General features: G+C 42.0%; 1 protein-coding gene and 2 long non-coding RNA genes across 5 annotated transcripts in view; 2 read left to right on the top strand and 1 right to left on the bottom strand.

Annotated features, from left to right (window-relative positions):
* The window catches only part of LOC127636457 (uncharacterized), a 185,185-nt gene that overhangs the window by 91,303 nt on the left and 77,420 nt on the right, over positions 1-16,462 (top strand). For both annotated transcript variants that reach the window (XR_007969604.1, XR_007969603.1), the window contains exon 2: positions 6,102-6,223. This is a non-coding gene — a long non-coding RNA (uncharacterized LOC127636457). The remainder of the gene's footprint in view (positions 1-6,101; positions 6,224-16,462) is intronic.
* Positions 1-16,462, bottom strand: part of LOC127636399 (netrin receptor UNC5C-like) — a 246,330-nt gene that overhangs the window by 213,824 nt on the left and 16,044 nt on the right. The gene's annotated exons all lie outside the window — the stretch shown is intronic.
* Positions 9,551-16,462, top strand: part of LOC127636460 (uncharacterized) — an 84,254-nt gene continuing 77,342 nt past the window's right edge. The window contains exon 1 of the long non-coding RNA XR_007969607.1: positions 9,551-9,600. This is a non-coding gene — a long non-coding RNA (uncharacterized LOC127636460). The remainder of the gene's footprint in view (positions 9,601-16,462) is intronic.

Here is a 16,462-nt window from a genome sequence, read left to right as displayed (position 1 = left end):
TATTATTATCATCATCATCACTGAGTTACACCAGAATTAAATACTGGAGGTTAAAATGATATGAACATTTCAACGTAAGATTTTTAATTTAAATATATTTGTGCTTTAAGCGGATTTTATTTTTGAAAATAGTGATATTTTCATTACATATTTACAGTAATGTCACCAATGAAAAATGATGTTCCTAAAAATTGGAAAAATCCTCTTACAGAAACTATTAACAGTTTTTTCTAATGATTTTGGGGTAACACTGATGCGAACATTTCTTCCCCTTCACCACAGCTGTTTACTGCAAGTGACTGTTCTTACCGATGGATCTCATGTGAGGAATTCATCAGTTAAACACCAAAACCAACCCCTAAATCACACTCACTTGTGGCATATGACGGACTCATTATTCATGCTGCTCCACGTCAGGCTGAAATTTAACAAGCAGTAATGTGCTTAATTAGTCACCCACGTGACCTCGCTCCCAGACTTCAGATCCTGTGAAACGGAGGCCGCTCAGGAAGAGACTTTGAATAGGATTAGAGCAGACTAACATCACTCAGACACATCGGTGAAAACAAACACGGCTTTGAAGGTGACAGGCGCTGAGCGACTGGACAGGGTGCAGAATTCCAGCCTCACAGAGGGGGTCCTGGACGCACCCGCCGCACCTGACAGAGGACGCACAGTTAGCGACAGAATACACAGCAGGATTAATGTCTTTCTGAGCAGATCTGTCCGACTGAGACTCCCCTTTTCTTTCACTTAGGAATTATCTGTCAGGCGCTGGCGCAATCGCCACACTAGACACCCGTCTCCGTCTCGTTACTGGCACGGCTCTCAGTCACAGCACCGACCCGCCGCACTTCAGGCCAGATCGGTTTATCATTAACCCGCCCCACCAGTGAGTAATGCGAAGTAGACGAGGACAATGACAAAATGACCTTCTGTCCGTGCGCGGGATGGCCGACCACCCTTACGCTTCCGCGATGCCTCGGCACAAGCATATCTGATGACCCCCAACCCTGACAGATCTGCCCCCGGGGAGCTTCCCAGACACAGATACCCCTGTCTGTTGTAACTGATCATTGGCCCGTCAGCTGGCAGGTAGAGCTGCGGTGCTCAGAGGGACCGGTGAAGAAAGAGGATGGGGAGATAATGATTTAAGTGACTTTGTAGAGGTCAGGGGTTCGAGACGGAGGTCACGGGGGACACTTGTTTGTCAGCGCCAAATCACGACGCTCACAAAGACTCCTGCCTCTTTTGTTCTGTGATATCTCTTTCTCTCTTTGCACTTCGTATTGACCGAAAACTCTGCTGCAGCAGGACTGTGCTTCAGCCCATCATTATAAATCAGCCTGTTAAGAGTTATAAAATTTTAAAGAGCTGCGCTCTGGATTCACTCTGGGGTCTCCATTAAAGAGACTGACAATTCACAACAATAGAGCGAGACGCTCATCTATTCCAGCATTACCTTGCAACATTACATCAAATCGAACCGTCTTAATATACATTTTGGGCTTATTGTGAACAGTCCATTGGTGCATGTTAACTAACAGTGTTCCCCATTAATTACTAGACTGTGATGGCCCACCACAGTTTCATAATAAACCGAAAATATATTTACACTTCTCTTAATAGCATAAAAGATCTCTAACGTTGTTTTGCACTGTTGCTTTGCCAACGCATCTCTCCCCCCCAGTCAGTCAATATCGCTTGCCACGCTTTGTGGGTGTGACTTAATGCTTGTGGGTGTGACTTAATGCTTGTGGGTGTGACTTAATGCTTGTGGATTTTTGAAAGGTGCAAGTTAAAGAGAATTTTACTTGCCCGACCAGTCAAGCAGATTAAAACGTCAATAACGAAAAAGCACCTGGCTATATTTGTGATAGCCGAGGCCGGTCACTTATTAGAAAGTTTATGCATTTAGGCAGATGCTTTTATCCAAAGCGACTTACAGAGCACTTATTACAGGGACAATCCCCCCGGAGCAACCTGGAGTTAAGTGCCTTACTCAAGGACACAATGGTGGTGACTGTGGGCTCAAACCAGCAACCTTCTGATTACCAGTTATGTACTTTAGCCCACTACGCCACCACCACTCCCAGTTCATATGCTTATTCTACATCCACAGCACGTTATTTTATAATTCGCTAGCGATCTAGTAACAGCTGCACCCTGTTTGATTGACAGGTGGCATGTATGTGCGCTGAAAATGCTCGCGTTATGGCGCACCTGAACGGTCAAATACATTCCGCCAAAATGCCCGTCTCGGTGAGGTATTCATGTAAACACAGAGCGATGTCTGAAGTGAACGTAAACTGGTTTGATGCACAAAAAGGTTTGATCCAAACTAGATCACGCAACCTCAATCCCAGGGCCCCCTGGTAGTCAAGGGCCCAGGGCAGTGGCCCCATTGGCCCAGCCGGTAATCCGTCCCTGGTTTTATGTTGCAATTCATTCTGAATGTTTCCTTGAATACTTGATACTGCCGCTAAAAACTTTTAAAGCTGTTAAAAAAAAAAAATAAAAAATAAAAAAAAAGCACAGAATTTTCTTAATTTGTATTTTTTGTTCTATTATTTCGAATCTATTTCTATTTACTGCTGTTTTATTAGTAGTATTTTATTACTGATGGTTTGCCATTCTTGAAGAACTTGAAACTATTCTTCCATAATGAGTTATTTTTTGTCAAATTTCACGACCGATTTCTGAAATTTGGGTATTGTGATACTGTCTTTATTGTACATCGTAGATCTTGCTGCAATAACATGTTGAAAAAGTAGATCTCATTCTATAAAACTATACACTCACCTAGAACTTTATTAGGAACACCTGTACACCTACTTATTCATTTGATTATCTAATCAGCCAATCATGTGGCAGCAATGCACTGCATAAAAATCATGCAAATATGGGTCAGGAGCTTCAGTTAATGTTCACATCAACCATCACAATAGGGGAAATTGGTGGCATGATTGTTGGTGCCAGACAGGCTGGTTTGACTGGTATAACTGCTGATCTCCTTGGATTTTCATGCACAACAGACACTATAGTCTCTAGAGTTTACTCAGAATGGTGCCAAAAACATAGTCAGAGGCAGTTCAGAAACACATTGTTGATGAAAAAGGTCAACGGAGAATGGCCAGACAGGTTTGAGCTGACAGAAAGGCTACAGTAACTCAGATAACCACTCTGTACATTTGTAGTGTGCAGAATAGCATCTAAGAATGCAAACACATCGAACCTTGAGGCGAATGGGCTACGACAGCAGAAGACCATATTGGGAACTACTTTTAGGACCATACTGTTCCTAATAAAGTTCTAGGTGAGTGTAAGCATCCCTGCTGTTAATGATGACGATGGAGGCTTTTCTTTATTGGACTATTGTATGTAACAAAATAATTATATGAAAATGGTCTCCTCCCCAGTGCAGTTCATATTTCTGCGCGAGAATCGAGGTTATTGCATAGCTACATTATTAGGTTGGGCATCGACAGGGCTGGACTGGGAAGAGAAATCGGCCCGGGATATTACATAGCAACTGGCCCAAAAGTTGGAAAAGATTTGCTGTCCTTTTCAGCATATCGCGGCGGCGTTTTGTGTCCGTTCTGCATAACGCGGCAGCTCATTTTAGGTTATCGCGGCCCATTCCGCTGCCTACCCACTGGCCCGCTCGGTTCTCCCGATGGCCAGTCCGCTCCGATCAGCCTCAAAGTGCGTCGCCCCCTGGGAAAATGCCCGGTATGCCGGATTACCAGTCCAGCCCTGGGCATCAGTCATCATTTTAGACAAATAAAAAGTAACTTTACTCGGACAAGTGAATGACCAATTTATATCTATACAACCAATGAGTTTCTGAAAAAAAAAAAAAAAAAAAGGTCAGAGGTCAACCCACCACACTCTCACAAAATCCTGTGGGAAACACTGACTAATTACACATGCAAACACAACAATGACTAAAGGTTTGCATAGCATGCAGACATGATTTTAGTCATGAGATTTCACAGAATGAGTTTCATTCTGTGTCATTTGAGTCATCATTGAGTCTGTGTCATGTTTGTGTACTTAAGTGTAACAGTCACCAATCAAGTCTATCTGCCCAAATATGGATGACTTTTTGCACCGATCTGAACCCAATATGACTGGTTTAGCGTTCCATGATGCTACATCATTTCAGATGACGTCATCTGATCCAGGATCATTGCCACTGCGCTGTTTTTCACAGATAATCCTCTCGTCTCCTGGTAGAATGTATAAAGAGCATCATGTAACTTGATGCAGTTAGTGATTATATCCCCTGAAAATGCCATCTGTACACAGTAACTGCTTTTAAACAAATTCCTGTCTACATTTACGCATTTGGCAGACGCTTTTATCTAAAGTGACTTACAGTGCACTTATTACAGGGACAATCCCCCCGGAGCAACCTGGAGTTAAGTGTCTTACTCAAGGACACAATGGTGGTGACTGTGGGGATCAAACCAGCAACGTCCTGATTACCAGTGATGTGCTTTAACTTTAAATCATCAAGATATCAGGCTTTAAATGTATATGAAAGTATAAGGGAAAGTGCACATTTAATTTGCGATACGTTTTCACTACATAAAATCGCCATTTTGGCTCCCCGTTTAATTTTAATAACACAAATAATAAGAGCACGAAAACTATGTGCACGATAATGTTTCATAATAATGAAATAATTCACAAAATGCCGTTTAAAAAAAATGTAGTATGGCACACCGCAGGACACGTCAACTTCCCAAAACTAGTCCATTTCGTGCCAACTACCTTTATATTTCTATACTTAAACTTGCTTTATAGACAGCGGGTGGAGAAAGCTCTATATAGCCACTTTCAAAGTTACTAAAAAAGGCTTTTCTAAGCCGCAGTGAGAAATGAGATGAGACGGAGGAGTGAGATTATAAGCCTGGTGTGGTCTCCGGCATATACTTGGCTGGAGAATGAAGATGGATAGCACACATGAAGGGCTGGAGAGAGAGAGAGAGAGAGAGAGAGGAAAAGCAGGCCACACTGTTGGGCGTAGAGCACAATAGGGATGAAATATGGTGGCGAGCAGAAAGATGCTGATTAGTGGAAGGCTTCCCGGAAAGATCTACGAACCCAACAACAGAACTCCCCCTCACCAAGATGCTTTTCTCGGCTGCCCGTGGCTACGGGGAGATTTGCACCATGCGCTCCATCCCTCCTTCCGGATCGGCCCTTAATCTGAGAGTGGAGAGCCTTCAGGGCTGCGGGGGCAACAATGAATGGCGGGAGGGAGATTGTATGTTCCTAATAGTTACAGCCTCCGAGTGGTGTAACGCAATTACGGCGGCTGCAGAAGAGCAGCTAATGTGCATGCAACAAGCGGCCTGATATGGATCAGGTATTGAGTTGGCTGCTTTTAATTCACTTTCCAGCACAAAAACGGGAGCATTAGTTAGATTAGATGGGCCGAGGAGGGGGTGCTGGGTGAGACACGGTGGAGCACAAGTGAATTTGTTTAGTGCCGCCTGTCAATTACCATCTCAAACCTTCTGCTGAATGCTTATTATCTTCAGGGGTGAGGGGAGAGAATGACTCGACAAGACAACAAGCCCTGAACACAATTAATAACGAGTCCATTGACGAGGGCGACTCAAGACAGCAGGCCAAGCCATTTGGGTTATGACATCACAATGATGTACGAGGCCACGTCATCTTCAATGCATTGTGATCAGAGTAAGATAAGTGCGATTCACCCGGGGCACGTCCAACCCTCCTCTTTACGGCACTAGAGGATAATACAGCAAACTAAATGTGCATCTCCTGGAGGAAATAGCCGTGCTTGGAAAGTCACGCAAGAACAGCGTTTAGATTTTATCTAGGGATGCACGGATCCAAACAAATAGCCCGATAATGATACTTTGCATCTTATTTTGTCTTACATCTTATTGAGCAATTCTGGTTGCTTAAGTAATCTTTATACACTGTAACGAATGTCTTTAATTTTAACAGTAATAGTGGTGGTGGCGTAGTGGGCTAAAGCACATAACGGGTACTCAGAAGGTTGCTGGTTCGGTCCCCACAGTCACCACCATTGTGTCCTTGAGTAAGACACTTAACTCCAGGTTGCTCCGGGGGATTGTCCCTGTAATAAGTGCTCTGTATAATACATTGGTACTCAGAAGGTTGCTGGTTCGATCCCCACAGTCACCACCATTGTGTCCTTGAGTAAGACACTTAACTCCAGGTTGCTCCGGGGGGATTGTCCCTGTAATAAGTGCACTGTAAGTCACTTTGGATAAAAGCATCTGCCAAATGCATAAATAAAAAACAGTAAAATACTACAGAAATAAACTGTTAATAGATTAACGAATATTAACTAAAATATACAGTAAAATGTTTTATATATATATATAGACAATACAGTAGTTTCTACAAATGTACAAATAATATTTTTTAGATGTAAAAAGTAAGATTTTCGGGTATAATTAATCGTAAAAAATTTACATTAACAAGAGCATAAATGTAAATAATTGTTAAAATGACAGTAACAAAATGTAATCGGCATTCCCAGAATTCCCTGTGTGACCCATTACATTTCATTATATATTACGGCAATTGTTGCGTTTCATCTTATTTTTAATATTTAAAATGTTTTAATTTAAAAATAATTTATTGGCATGATTTATAATATCATTTATTACATACAATATTGCCAAAGCATTAATACTAGGGCTGTCAATCGATTAAAAATTAAGCGAATTAATTACATGGTGTCCCGATTAATTAATCGCAATTAATTGCATATACAAATATTTGCTGAGAAAGCCCCTCATATAACAATAATTCAATATATAATGATGAAATAATGATACATAGTTATCTTTAAATATTTAAAAATTATATATATATATATATACATATACATATATATATATATATTCAGATAATTAAATTGCATTACACTCTTGTAGCAGAAGAGTTCATCATTAATAAGACAGAAAGCGGCTTTACAATACAATGTATTGATTATTACCATATTATTGATCATAAGTCAATCATTGACACACAGTTCACAGTAATCCATTACACAAGTGAATTTATCAATCAGAGATTTATTATGAGGGCTTGTTTAGGTTAAGTTATCAAATCTGTGAAAACCAAATAAAACGTCTTTATAAAGCAAAGAAAAACTAGTTAAAATAGAGGAACAAACAAACAAACAAACTTCATCTACAGCGTTACAGAAGGAGCGGATCTATTTCAGGAGCATGTTTCTTAAATAAGATTGACGGGGTAAAAACGGTGTAACAGTTTAAAGGACACCTCCTTAACCTCATTGGTAATTAAATATGTATGAGGTGAAGACCGTACGACCTGCGTCAGACATGCTTGTGTCGCGTCATTAAAGTCACTGTGTCGAGTTAAATATAGTTTAATACTCAATCTTTCAATTACTGCCCTCTGGAGTAAACAGGTGGTACTGCAAGCTTGCATTTCTCAGTTAAGCATTGCAATTAAAGTGCGTTAATTTTTGTCAAATTAATCGCACGTTATTAACGCGTTAAATCAACAGCACTAATTAATACACAAAAAGATAATGACAAGACAAATAATAATGATGATAATAAAATAGTAACAAATAACAATAAAGAGAGAATTAAAATAAGGTGCCAGATAATAAATCAAATAAAATAAAAACTATAATAACAATATAATATAAAATAAGCGTTTAACAGGACATTATGAACATAAGAAAATAAAAGTACTCTGACTGAAGAACATTAAGGCAGTGATTGCTTTCTGAATTTAGCAGCAACTGATGCATGATGTCCTCCCCCAGTAACACCAGTGAGCACAGACTCATTCATGTGTGTCTATGTTCAGACTGTGATCACCGAGTCTGTATTTGGGGAAGAATTATTTAGAAAATAAATGCAATGCTTAATGCATTTACTGCTCTCAGCAGCCTGTTGCTAATTGATTTCAGATTTCGACAGAGCAATTATAACTAACCGGATATAAGTTTAATACAATTCTTGTAAGAAGCATGTTAGAGGCATAAATGCAATACAGTAGGCTAATTGAGACTAACTATAAATGAAATAATTATATATATGATAAACATTCCACCGATTACAAAACTCGTGTGCATCTTCAGTAAGATTTATTCAGTCACAGTTATCGGTGTTTATGATTCACTAAAAATAACCGACTCAAAGAGTCATTTGTTGGTAATTTGGGCTGTAGATTCAGAACCGGGTGAGAATTGTGCTACCGAAAGCACTGTCAGACCCAAATTGGCACACTCGAGAACTGTTGATGGAATCAAAAGTCATGAAAATGATACATTTCCCATTTTTATATATAACAGAATCAGTTCAGAGCAAGATGCTAATCTATCACATATCAGTATGCAAATTTGTGCAAGAAAAAAAACAAAAATAAAACGCACAATTCATTTTAAATATTACAAACTAAGGCTAAAATATAAGGATGCACTGACATATCGGCCGCCGATATTTGTTGGCCAATTATTGACCAAATTAAAAGCATCGGCATATAAGCATGAAAACGCAGATATGAAAATAATGTATTTATTTATAATTAGTAACACACTTTGTAATAACTAAATTTAAATGTGCCATCCAGACTTAATAATAGCCACAATGTGTAGAAGGGTCGGCACTCCTAAAAACATGTAATATTTAATTTGTATTCTCTTGTTTTAATGTTAATGCGGATAAACGGACAAGACGGTTTTGAAATGGCGCTTACCTATAGGCTGCATGACGGCGCTTTGAATTGTAAACATCTGTATGATATCTGTTAATGCTGCATGATCGATTGAAATAAGATTGAAATCACAAGATGGACTTGCGCGATTACTAAACCTTAAAGTCTGCATTCAGCTGTTCAGTCAGTGATGTGTGAGCAAGCGGCGCCCTCTAGTGGTCTGGACGGCATTATCCATTATACCACTATAATGCTGAATTAAAAATGGGGGTTTGTTCCTTTGGTTTAAACTTTTTATTTTTCCATGATGTGGTGGACATTTCCAAGGAACTTACATATGCATAGTATGAATTTGTAATGTTATATATAGTATATTCGGCTGCCTAAATAGAAAAGAAAATGGGGCTACTGTTTTCACCTAAAATCCACTCACACACATAATCGCAACAATATGGGGGAAAAAATCCCGGTATCAGACACCACGCCGGCTCAGTGATATAAAGTTACTGTGGCTGAAGGGAAAATGCTTTTTATTATTTGCAGATTACCAACAGAAGGGAGTTTTTTGTAACTATGATACCAACACGGCACAGAGAATGAGCAATTGTGCCGAGATCCTCCTACACTTTTAAAACGCGTGGAGTGGTGGTGGTGTAGTGGTCTAAGCACATAACTGGTAATCTGGTAATCAGAATGACACTGGTTCAAGCCCCACAGCTCCACAGTCACCACCATTGTGTCCTTGAGTAAGACACTTAACTCCAGGTTGCTCCGGGGGGATTGTTCCTGTAATAAGTGCACTGTATAATACATTGGTAATCAGGAGGTTGCTGGTTCGATCCCCACAGTCACCACCATTGTGTCCTTGAGTAAGGCACTTAACTCCAGGTTGCTCCGGGGGGATTGTCCCTGTAATAAGTGCTCTGTATAATACATTGGTAATCAGGAGGTTGCTGGTTCGATCCCCACAGTCACCACCATTGTGTCCTTGAGTAAGACACTTAACTCCAGGTTGCTCCGGGGGAAATGTCCCTGTAATAAGTGCACTGTAAGTCGCTTTGGATAAAAGCATCTGCCAAATGCATAAATGTAAATGTAAGTATATACATGTAAAATGTGAGAATTTTTTCTAAGTACCAAAATAACCTTTTATTCATATCAATCATCATATTACCATATTTATTTTTCCTTTTGCCTACATTATTAACAGATCTGATGACAAAAGGTAAATGGTGAAATATCAGTATCAGCCTACGGTTTGTGTTTTTAAACCTATATCGGCACATGCCAACTAAATTATCTACAAAAAGTAGTCTGTATGTAAAGTGGTTTGAGCCGATGTAATAGAAGAAAAAGGATTTGCAATACAATGCTCATCTCACAAGCACTACAAATATATGAACCATGATATAGCTTGGGAAAAATTGACTGCAGCCCATGAAAATTAGCTTTTTTATTAAACATATGGAGTTGGGCGAGTTTTAGTTTCTTCGACCATCTGAGAGAATGATCAAAACAAAGTGCAACAGCATATAAAAGAAACAATGCTGCCCAAATCTGCATATGGCCTACATTTCTGTTTTCATTTCGAGTGTGCTTCAAAAACCTACAAGACTGAAAACTTTTTATATGAGCATCACAAACCACTTAAATCAGAACACACATCGAGTGTCCTTGTGTTGGTGGAAAGCAAATGGAAACGTTTGAACCTTTGGGGAGTCTGGGAAAGGCCATGTGAGACCCTAGTTAACAAATCATTATCTGCTTCATCTGCTCCATATCTGCAGAGAAACTCGAAACGCCGTTTTTCCTCTCACAAGCGGCAGATTCAGCTGCCTAAATAGAAAAGAAAATGGGGCTACTGTTTTCACCTAAAATCCACTCACACACATAATCGCAACAATATGGGGGAAAAACTCCCGGTATCAGACACCACGCCGGCTCAGTGATATAAAGTTACTGTGGCTGAAGGGAAAATGTTTTTTATTATTTGCAGATTACTCAATAGAAGGGAGTTTTTTGTAACTATGATACCAGCACGGCACAGAGAATGAGCAATTGTGCCGAGATCCTCCTACACTTTTAAAACACCTATCACAAACTATCCGTCACAGACGGCTTGCGTGTCAATGCACATTTCGCTGCAGCACTTGTGAACCTGAAGAGAGACGAAAGGGAGGTAAAGAAACACAAGTGAGGAAGACAGATATGTGAGGGAAGACCTGACAGCCTCAGGAGAACCAGAGACTCGACGATGGGGATCTTTCTGCTTTTATACATCAGTCATGTTAGCTAAAACTTCAAACCTCAAAATTAAAATGCTCAAATTGTTCATTTGACCTCATGAGGTGGCCAAAAACATTTTAAGGTTAAGCACTTACTTTCTGACCCTTTGTTGCGCAAGAAGAAAAAAACTGTGCAAAACTCACTGCCACAATTCAGTGGGTGATGTGGGTGGTTTACAGGGGCATTGCTATGCGGACGCTTGGGTGATGTGGATGGTTGCCAGGGTGTTGATATGCAGTTACTAGAGTATTATAGGGGGTGCCATGGTGTTAATATTGTTGCAAGCTGTTTTAGGGTGCAACTATGCAGTTGCTAAGGTGTTGTGGTTGGTTGCCAGGGCATTGCTATGCAGTTACTAGGTTGTTTTGGGGGCGTTGCGTGTAGGTGCCAGAATGTTGCTATGTGGTTCCTAGTGGGTTGTAGGTGGTTGCCAGGACGTAGCTAAGTTGTTGTGAGTTGTTGCCAGGGCATTGCTACGCAGTTTCTAGGGTGCTGTGGGTAGTTGCCCGGGTGATGTGGATTGTGGTTTCTAGGGTGTTGCTTTGAGGTGACTAGGGTGTTTTGGGGGGTTGCCAGGGTGTTGCGGGTAGGTGCCAGAATGTTGCTATGTGGTTCCTAATGGGTTGTAGGTGGTTGCCAGGACGTAGCTAAGGTGTTGTGAGTGGTTGCCAGGGCATTGCTACGCAATTTCTAGGGTGTTGTGGGGGGGTTGCCAGGGTGTTACTTTGCGGTTGCCAGGGTGTTGCGGGTAGGTGCCAGGATGTTTCTATGTGGTTCCTAATGGGTTGTAGGTGGTTGCCAGGACGTAGCTAAGGTGTTGAGTGGTTGCCAGGGCATTGCTACGCAGTTTCTAGGGTGCTGTGGGGAGTTGCCAGGGTGATGTGCATTGTGGTTTCTAGGGTGTTGCTTTGCAGTTACAAGGGTGTTTTGTGGGGTTGCGGGTAGGTGCCAGGATGTTGCTATGAGGTTCCTAGTGGTTGCAGGTGGTTGCCAGGACGTAGCTAAGGTGTTGTGAGTGGTTGCCAGGGCGTTGCTATGCAGTTTCTAGGGTGTTGTGGGGAGTTGCCAGGGCACTGCTATGCAGTTTCTAGGGTGTTGTTGGGAGTTGCTATGCAGTTGGTAGTGTGATGTGGGTCTTGCCAAGGCATTGCTATGCGGTTGCGAAGGTATTGCAAGTAGTGTAAACCTTAGAAAATAAAAAAAGATGTCAAATGTTCATTGACCTAATTTTCTAAAGGTTAAGCATAAGACAAAAAAACAAAAAAAACCTAAAACGTTCTAGGTCTATTTTGTACGCCATCTGTGGTGCCAGTCAATCAGTTTAAAAGTGCCCCTCTCCATTCTGTCAAGTCCTTTCAGATAAATGTCTAAAATGGCCCCCAAAAATGTACATTCTTGAGAGTAGAAATACTATACTGTGTTCTGTCAAGTTCCATCAAAAACAAACAAGAGGGAGAAATGCAAGTCAAGGGCTAAAAAGTAAATATTCATGCCCATATTTCATGTGACGAAGTCGCTAAAATTCAATCAGTGTGGAAACAACTGCCAGAAAGAGCAATTGGCTCAAACCAGACACAGCCGGTCCCCAGTATTTCTGACTTTCCTACTGAATGCAGCACAAGAGAGATCAGATTTCCAGACAAAATAATTTGCACATGACAAGGGAGGAATTGAAGAAAGAAACATGTACTATATTTCCAAGGGAAAATGCAAGCTTTTGTTTCCCTCTAAGCTCTGCACTTGAGGCTTTTATTTCCATGCAACACAAAGTGGTCAAGAATAGCAGCGGTTAATGTATTTGAATCTGTCCTTCCTTACTGGGTTTCGAGGGAAACTAGAGTTTTTGTTATCCTAGCCTCCTCTTCCTCCTCTCTCATTCTGGCCCAAACGGTTGCTTTTGTTGGCACGGCAACCCAGTGCTGGAACTTGATGGCGCAATAAAACATTTCCCTCACAAAAACAACGATAAAGTACAAACCTGTTACCAGTAAAGAGCACAACTTTTGCAGCATTATTAAAAGTGTAGAGATTTACAGACGGGTTCTCTCACAAACACGTGAGGTAAAAGTGAGCAGCGGGACAAATATACGTGCGCGGCTACTGAAGAAAAGCATTCAAGGGGCTGTAATTCAAATGCGACAACTTCCTGAAATGGCAGCATTGTTCTACTCTTCAAACTCGTGAATGAGCATACCGCTGTTCTCCTTAAACAACTCGCTGGTCCAGCGCCAATGAAAATCTGGCAGGGTCGCCCACTGCCCCTTGGCCAGGAATCGATACATTTCCTGTGTCACGGTGAATCCCTCATTTTGTGCTAGGGAGTGTTGGATAGCGCTTAATGTTCGTGTATCAGATCACATCAGCGAGCACTCATTACTGTGCTGAGTTTATGACCTCTGACTGACAGAGAGAAGCTGCCAACTGCATTCTGCAGACAGAAGGAGCTCAAATGTGACCAGTTAATAATGAACGCAGAGGCATATCAGAACATCACATATACATTAACAGAAGTACACCAGTGGGAGGTAAGAAATCATATATCACCCTATGAGTCGTAACTGTACTTGTGTGTAGGCTCCTATTGTATTCGTTAGTGTTCTTCCATTAATGAAGTCCATGACATCCCATAGAACCATACATAGGAAAGTTATGAAATTTGGCACACTGATAGAGGACTCTCTGAACTATAACTGACCCAAATTTGGAGTCTCTAACTCACTCTTTAGCGCCACAAACTGTTCAACCATTCACTTAGGTTTATAACTTTTGAACCGCATGGCCTAGAATCAAAACGTTGTTTTCCTCCGATCCCTCCGATGGTTTCAAAACTAGATTTGCACCACATCTTCTGTGTATCATCTAGGGACACTGGGAGGCAAAAAGTTATTCAAATCTGTAACCGTTCTCGAATAGTGCTTCAACAAATTTGTCGGCGAGCAGGCCAAAACGGCCGTTAGGCTGCATCTTCACAACACGATCATATATTGACACGAAACTTGGTATATGTCATGCAGTGTTTCACCTATATGCATTTTTATGTACTGCGCTGCTGCTGAATTATGAGCTCCGCTCTCGGGATTACACATGTGGCAGGGCGGAAGGCGGGGCCGGGTGGAGTTCTCGCCGCTACCATCCACACCAAAGGCGCAGGCCGCTTGGAAGCGGAGGAACGTCTGGCGACCGCGAGGGGAGGAGGGGCTCTCATCCAACCGCCTGGAGGGGTTACTGCTGCCATGTGCTGATTGGGCACGTTTTAATATAGTCACATTTTTCTTTGCATGCATTTAATTTTGAACAATCGATTAGATGATGCAAATTTGGATGAATAGTCAACACACATTTTGGAGATAACTGATAGTTCCAAAAAGCAACTATTGGCGTCACTCTCACTCACTCACACACACACAGTCAGTCAGTCTCTCTCACACACACAGTGTCTCACACACACACACAGTGTCTCTCTCTCTCACACACACACAGTCAGTCTCTCTCACACACACAGTCAGTTAGTCTCTCACACACACAGTGTCTCACACACACACAGTGTCTCTCTCTCTCTCACACACACACACACACAGTGTCTCTCTCTCTCTCTCACACACACACACACACACACACACAGTCTCTCTCTCTCTCTCTCTCTCTCTCTCTCTCTCTCTCTCTCTCTCTCTCTCACACACACACACAGTGTCTCTCTCTCTCTCTCTCTCACACACACACACAGTGTCTCTCTCTCGCTCTCACACACACAGTGTCTCTCGCTCACACACACACACAACAGAATCTCTGGCAGCGGACAGATTTCTACCGTTATTCTGCCCCACCCAAACCCCTCAACAGATAAAGTTTCCGAAGCGTTTGCCTAAAGATGTCAGAAATGGCTGCACTCTAAAACCGTTGCCCATAAAGGGAAGTCACTTCTCTCAGTCTCTCCACCACTTCCATTATGCTTTCCATCACTTTAGGAGAGGATAGTGTTTTATTAATCTACTTCAGTCTATGTTTGGAGGGCTTCTTGTGGGCTGTCGTCAAGTGAGGACTTTGGACGGAGTTTCCCCCACTTTTCATTGCAACTGGCCATATTTAATCAGAGCATGAACGCACGTGTACGTTTATTTCTGTATCCCGGGTGAGTTTTATAAAGCCTCTGTAAAGGGTCAAAATTAAATGGCGTTTGGGGGCCCAGGCCAGTCGCTCGGCCCACCTGCTGTAAACTGACCTCAGTGATGGCCCTGCGATTAATGATGATTAACTCTCTCAATGGACACCTTGTGCTCTGCTTCTTGTATCCACTGTTTTACACAGAACGCACGATCGTGGTACTGTTGTGATAAGCTTTTCCCATGGGTTGGACCGCATCAGGTCATGCAGAAAGCCTTCATTAAGGAGACTTACTACTGTACGATTCCCCATCGGGCTCCAGCAAAATTAGCCCCAGCGAGCATGCCCCAGTTAAGCACTTGCGGCTCCCGGGACCCTGGGGAACCGGGCCAGAGATGTGACTGAACATGAAAGTGCTGAGTTTGGGTTTACAGAGTGATATCACAAGCAGATAAACTAATGGTCCAAACGCTTGAACCACCGAGCAACGGCTTGTACATGGAAAACAGAGACGAGCACAACAAAAGAAGAAAGAAAAATAACAGCCGTCGCATTTGCAAAACAACATCAAATTCAATAACATTTCATCTGCACCTCTCGACACTTTCACATATCCCGACGTCAAATGAGAACGTCGCTTTGGACGGATGGCACAATATGTGGCTCTAATTTAGCACCTCATTTAACCGCCAGAAAAAACAACATCAAACATTGACTTTGCGGCGCACACACTCACTGAAGCTCTCCCATTATGGCCCCGTGCGGTTTAAAATTCTGCTTGGCAGTTTTGTAGATAACTAAGAAGAAATATGAGAGGAATTATATAGAAGATTGATTCTGGGGAGATGAATGTGGTATTCATGCGTCTTTATCTGACAGGGCTTGTGCTCTCAGGGCCTTGACTTCAGTTATTCTCTCTCAAAAAACACGTTTGGGCCGGGTTGAGGAGGTGTCAGGACGCGAGCGCTTTATCACTGTCTGACGGAGAACTGATCGGCTGCAGGAACCAGACGCAGGGATCAGTCTAAAAGCCCCAAACTGAGAATGATAACCTGCGGAATTCACTTACAGCCGTCTCCCCCGCTCGCATGGGGCCCGTCTGATGCTCCTCGATTATCCCGTCCAAAAGGTGAAGTCAACAGGACCCTATTTGCTAAAGGATAGGTCACCCAAAAATGACAATTCTCCCCTACCCTCATGTTGTTCCAAACTCGTATCCCGTAACTTGTTTTCCCTTTGAATTTAGTTTATTCTTCTTACCTCACTGGAAGGTTTCTCCTGTTTTAAGCATAAAAACACCCGTTCCTGTAGCTCAGCTGGTAAAGCATGGCACTACCGATGCCAAGCTCATGGGTTTGACTCC

Source organism: Xyrauchen texanus, chromosome 44 (assembly GCF_025860055.1).
Source record: "Xyrauchen texanus isolate HMW12.3.18 chromosome 44, RBS_HiC_50CHRs, whole genome shotgun sequence".
Taxonomy (NCBI): Eukaryota; Metazoa; Chordata; class Actinopteri; order Cypriniformes; family Catostomidae; genus Xyrauchen; species Xyrauchen texanus.
The sequence above is the reverse complement of the archived record's forward strand: the minus strand, read 5'-3'. Positions and strand labels throughout refer to the sequence as shown.